At 35.0% G+C, this 6,000-nt stretch overlaps 1 protein-coding gene and 1 pseudogene across 1 annotated transcript in view; one reads left to right on the top strand and one right to left on the bottom strand.

Moving 5' to 3' along the window:
- Gphn (gephyrin) overlaps positions 1–6,000 on the bottom strand; it is a 435,141-nt gene that overhangs the window by 296,415 nt on the left and 132,726 nt on the right. The window lies entirely within an intron of this gene.
- LOC116080392 lies at positions 2,828–3,943 on the top strand (annotated as a pseudogene).

Below are 6,000 nucleotides of genomic sequence, written 5' to 3'. Positions count from 1 at the left end.
AAAAAGATATTGTAGGTATTGAAGGGGGTCTCTGGGAGGAGCAGTGGTACAAAAGGGAAACAAGAATGGAATTCAATTATATGTAATTGAAATACGTTTTTAAATGTTAACAAATTCAGATAAATTGAAATCATGTAACTTTTCTCATCATAATGCAATAAAAGTTTTTTTTTTAAAAAAAGAATTTTTTAAATGATCATAAAAAGTGTTAAGTTTCATCATAGTATTTTCATGCATTATTTGTTTTTGGACATTCTCCTCCTTAGATCTGATACCTTATCCTTCTGAACTATTCGATTTTCAGTACCTTCATTTCCATTTTTGTAATATGTATCCTATTGTCCCTCCCCCTACTGCCACACATCTTTCCTTCTCATGGTCCCCTAATTTCATGCAAGCATCACTTACTTTTAAAAACACATAAAAAGCTTTTAGTATGTTTTTGAGTTCATATTCTCTCTCTCTGTCTCTCTGTCTCTCTCTCTCTCTTTTCTCTCTCTGTGTGTGTGTGTGTGTGTGTGTGTGTGTGTTTCACATGTGCCTAGATAGGCCAGAAGATGTCAACTAATGGTAGTAGGCCAACTGACAGGGGCTGGAAAATGAACTCAGGTCCTCTAACAAGAACAGCAAGCTCTCTGAAGTGCTAAGACATTAATAAAGGCTCCAAACACTTTGCTGAATTTGATCCAACAATTCATAAGATCATGATTTTCTGCTTTAGCTCACAGATTCCAAATACAGTACTTCTAGTTTGGGCTATTATACACCAAATAAATCTAAGCTTGTTATATCAAAAATGAACTTACTAAAAATGAATTGAGCATAATGTAAATCTCTTCGTGGATTCCCTAGTATGGTCTTTGGTCTACATTTACATGTATAGCTTTTTGTTTCTTTTTTTTAAATTTTAAAAATTTGAATATTATAGTTACACAGTATACATCACTGGGTAAAATTAATTGCCACAACTCAGTCTTTTCCAAAGTTTCTATCCCTTTGATTTAAAATTTATTGTATATTTATTTATCACTACATATAATTTTACAGCAAATGTACATAATTTTAAAAACTTATTAAAATTCAAAAGGAAATATGTATTATTTTTTTATATGTATTTATTTTTATTTTATATGAGTGAGTGTTTTGCATGTATTTATGCCCGTGCATCATGTTATTTCTTTCTATATACAAATGCCAGAAGAGGATATCAGATTCCCTGGAACTGGAATTATCGATGTAGGTGTAGGGAACTAAACCTCTGTAAGAACAGGAAGTGCTGAAATGACTTACTTATTTATCCTGCCCACAGTACTGATCCATTTATTTATATATGTGATGTATTTAACATTTTGTATTTTTCTACAAATATGTAATCTTAAGTAAAAATCTAGCCATTTTGCTGGGCGTGGTGGTGCACACAGTGCTTGGGAGGCGGAGGCAGGTGGATTTCTGAGTTCGAGGCCAGCCTGGTCTACAGAGTGAGCTCCAGGACAGCCAGGGCTACACAGAGAAACCCTGTCTCAAAAAACCAAAAAAAAAAAAAAAAAAAAAAAAAAAAAAAAAAAAAAAAAAAAAAAAAAAAAAAAAAGATAATGAGAACTTAAATGTTTGTTTTATTCCTAACCATTAAGTTAAAAATATTTATCTTTGTACTATGAAATGTGCTACCTAGGTTTTCTTTGTTTGTCTCTTCTTCCTCTTCTCTCTCTGTACTCTCAATTGAAGAAATCATCTCTATCCCTACTTTCTAGAGAATTCTCATCATGACAGCTTTTAGGATCGTGTCAAGTACCTTTTCTTCAAAAATTCTGCAACTAAATTTTGTCAGATTTATGGCAGATTACATATAGCTATTGTTTTTCTTAAGCTAATTTAGCATATTTTAAAGCTTAACTGGCCATGCTATATAAATATTTCCATACATTGTTGGATTTAATTAGTAACCTATTAAGGTTTTCAAGTTGATGAGAAATAGTAGTCCACAATGGTTTCCTTGAGACTCAGGCTGACAGGCACAATGTCTCCAAGCCTGTGGAACTGCCAGCTAAGCCTCTTTTATAAAGTGGATTAGTCAGGCATTTCATTATAGTAGTAAAACAAGAATGACAAATTCCTTAATTTCAGGGGAAGAAATCAAAAAATTAATGAAAATTATCTTAACGCTTTTGTTAAAGTGCCAAACAATGAAGATAAAGATTTATTTTTGTTGTTGTTTGGCTTATATTTTGTATTGTTTTGGTTTTTTTTTTGTTTTGTTTTGTTTTGTTTTGTTTTTTTAACTTTTGAAGACAGGTTCCTTCCATGAAGCCAAAGGTTAGCCTAGATCTTAACTATGTTGCCCAAGTTTGTCTGGGTTACCTCACTCAGGATGATATTTTCAGGTTCTATCCATTTGCCTAAGAACTTCATGAATTCATCATTTTTAAAAGCTGAGTAGTACTCCATTGTGTAGATGCACCATATTTTCTGTATCCACTCCTCTGTTGAGGGACATGTGGGTTGTTTCCAGTTTCTGGCTGTTATAAATAAGGCTGATATGAACATGGTGGAGCATGTGTCCTTATTACATGTTGGGAGCATCATCTGGGTATATGCCCAGGAGTGGTATGGCTGGGTCCTCTGGTAGTACTATGTCCAATTTTTCGAGGAATCTCCCAAACTGATTTCCAGAGTGGTTGTACCAGCTTGCAATCCCACCAGCAATGAAGGAGTATTCCTCTTTCTCCACAACCTAGCCAGTGTCTGCTGTCACCTGAGTTTGTGATTCTGGCCGTTATGATGGGTGTGAGGTGGAATCTCAGGCTTGTTTTGACTTATTATTTCAATTATGGCTTTTGCTCTTCAAATTAGGTAACAGTGCAAATTAGGTTAAATGATTTACTGCCATCTCCCAATATTTTTAAAATAGTATACATGAAGTGCTTATTATTTATTACTAACTAAATATTAAATAAATAGGATCTATGAGCTATTCTATCATATAATCTACCATATACTTTAGATATATCCCTTGTGATTTTAAAATGTAGGTTCCATTTACCAAAGATGTATGCTTTATGAATATGTTGATAATTTCAAAAGTCATATTTTGAAGATACAATTCAAGCAGGAAATACACTGTGAACAAACGACAGGACGACAAATCAAAGAGCTTAACTGGGGAAGAACCTAGGACCCAGAAGGGATTAATGTAAGGAGCACATAAGAAGCAGCAATAATAACCCGCTGTGGAGCAAACAGAATCTAACAACCTGCATGAGATCCAACCTGCCTGTACGCCATGGATTCTCATCAATTATTTTGTGCTGTGTCTGGCTAACCTACTTTGTACACAAGAGGCTCAGCTGTAAAGGAAGTACCATTACTCGACTCTAAAGCACAACAAAAAGAATTGGAATGTATTCCCTCACCAGCCAATGGGAGGGAAGACATTAGTGTTTGAAGGTGAACTACACACTGATAAAAACATGGCAGGTGTGCCAGGTCATGGAGCCCAACCAAAATAACTGACTACTGACTAACTGGACTTCTAAGGCCAATGCACAAAGGATTCATAAGGAAATTCACTCTGAGAGATTATAAAGATCTTGCAGAAATATTGAGAATTTGCAAGTAAAACTTTAACTTGTACAGTTATGAAATAGACCACCACACTGGCAGGAATGTAAGAGAAAACGTCTATGTAAAAATAGACACAATTGCTGCAGATGAAAGTTTTATACAAGGTAACCTTGGTAAAATAAGAAAGAATACTAAGGTGAGAAAGACTGGACCTCTGTCCAAAAAGGGATTCTATCTTCCCTTTTAGGAAACAGAGACTTACACAGCTTTGGTTTCTGTCAAGTTATACAATAAGAAGAGTGGGTCCATTATTGAGAACTTAGCAGTTTCTCCAGATATAATGACTGCCCTTTTTTTCCATTTGCATTTTTTATGTCTTTAGCTTTCAGTCTTATAATTTCTATTTGAATTCTTTTTGTAGCTTTTTCACTATCATAAGATATCACATTTGTTTTGAACAGAATTTAAAATTATGTATGAAATCATTTTTATAATAGTTTAAATTTTTTCTTATTAATTTAAAAATATTAGTATATAATTTCTCCTCTTCCTCTCTTCCCTCTGACGAGTCACACTTTCTCTGCTTCCTCTCAAATCCACAGGTTTTTAAACTGTCAAGTATGTATATACAAATGAATAAATATATAAATACAACCAGATGAATCTCCTTAGTGTTGCTTGTATGCACATGTTTTGGGGCTGATCATTTGGTACTGGATAATCAATTAGGGGGCTCTTCCCTGTGAAAGATTAATTTTCCCTTTCTCAGTACTTGTTACATATCATTAGGTTTTCACTTAGGAGTGAATCTAAAGAGATTCCCCCCATCCATGTTGGCCAAGTTGACTAATGTCATAGTTTAGGTTTTATTTAGGCAGCCATATTGTTGAGATGGGTATTTTTCCTGTTATATCTAGAAGATACAATCTTACAAATTCTTAGCAAACAATTTCAGCATTTGATTCATATTTGATCTGTTGTCTGATGATTATTTTCTTGCTTCTTGGTATAAAAAAGACATTTTACACTCAGCATTTGAGAGTTCATAAGAATATTCACTTTTGTAAATATTCCCAATGCTGTGGAGTAGGTTAGAGGCCACATGGGTATATGTGTTCAATATCTTGTTGGTAATACTGGCAAAAGAGAAATGCTGATCCATAGTGGGTGGTACAGGTTCATTTTCCCTCTTGGACCCCCAAAGACTTTCCTGTTGAAACTGGGTACCATCTTATTCCACTGTTGGTATTAAATAGAGGGGGATGCTAAGACCAAGGAGGATTAACTGACCCTGTGTGGTATCATTCAGGCTTGTTGATAAGGTGAAGGAATGAAGAGTGAGTGGCCTTTCAACTAGGCCTCACTGACATAAAAAAGGAGAAAGTGAAGATAGGAGTGTTCCTCTTTCTCCACATCCTAGCCAGCATCTGCTGTCACCAGAGTTTTTATTCTTAGCCATTCTGACTGGTGTGAGGTGGAATCTCAGAGTTGTTTTGATTTGCATTTTCCTGATGACTAAGGATGTTGAACATTTCTGTAAGTGTTTCGCAGCCATTTGGTATTTGTCAGTTGAGAATTTTGTTTTGCTCTGTACCCCATTTTTAATAGGGTTATTTGGTTCTCTGGAGTCTAACTTCTTGAGTTCTTTGTATATATTGGATATTAGCCCTCTATCAGATATAGGATTGGTAAAGATCTTTTCCCAATTTATTGGTTGCTGTTTTGTCCTATTGACAGTGTCTTTTGCCTTACAGAAGCTTTGTAATTTTATGAGGTCCCATTTGTCCATTCTTGATCTTAGAGCAAAAGCTCTTGGCGTTCTCTTCAGGAAATTTTACCCTGTGCCCATGTGCTCGAGGCTCTTCCCTACTTTCTTTTCTATTAGTTTCAGTGTATCCCAAAGGATAAACAGGCTGAGAAAGAAATTAGGGAAACAACACCCTTCACAATAGTCACCGATAATATAAAATACCTTGGTGTGACTCTAACTAAGCAAGTAAAAGATCTGCTTGACAAGAACTTCCAAGTCTCTGAAGAAGGAAATTGAAGAACTCAGAAGATGGAAAGATATCCTATGCTCATGGATTGGCAGGATTAATATAGTAAAAATGGCCATCTTGCCAAAAGCAATCTACAGATTCAATGCAATCCCTATCAAAATTCCAACTCAATTCTTCACAGACTTAGAACAATTTGCAAATTCATCTGGAATAACAAAAAACCTAGGATATCGAAAACTATTCTCAACAATAAAAGAACCTCTGGAGGAATCACCATCCTGGACCTTAAGCTATATTATTACAAAGCAATTGTGATAAAAACTGCATGGTATTGGTACAGTGACAGGCAGGTAGATCAATGGAATAGAATTGAAGACCCAGAAATGAATCCACACAACTATGGTCACTTGATCTTTGACAAAGGAACTAAAACAATCCA

Source organism: Mastomys coucha, unplaced genomic scaffold (genome assembly GCF_008632895.1).
Source record: "Mastomys coucha isolate ucsf_1 unplaced genomic scaffold, UCSF_Mcou_1 pScaffold6, whole genome shotgun sequence".
In the NCBI taxonomy this organism is placed as follows: domain Eukaryota; kingdom Metazoa; phylum Chordata; class Mammalia; order Rodentia; family Muridae; genus Mastomys; species Mastomys coucha.
The sequence above is the reverse complement of the archived record's forward strand: the minus strand, read 5'-3'. Positions and strand labels throughout refer to the sequence as shown.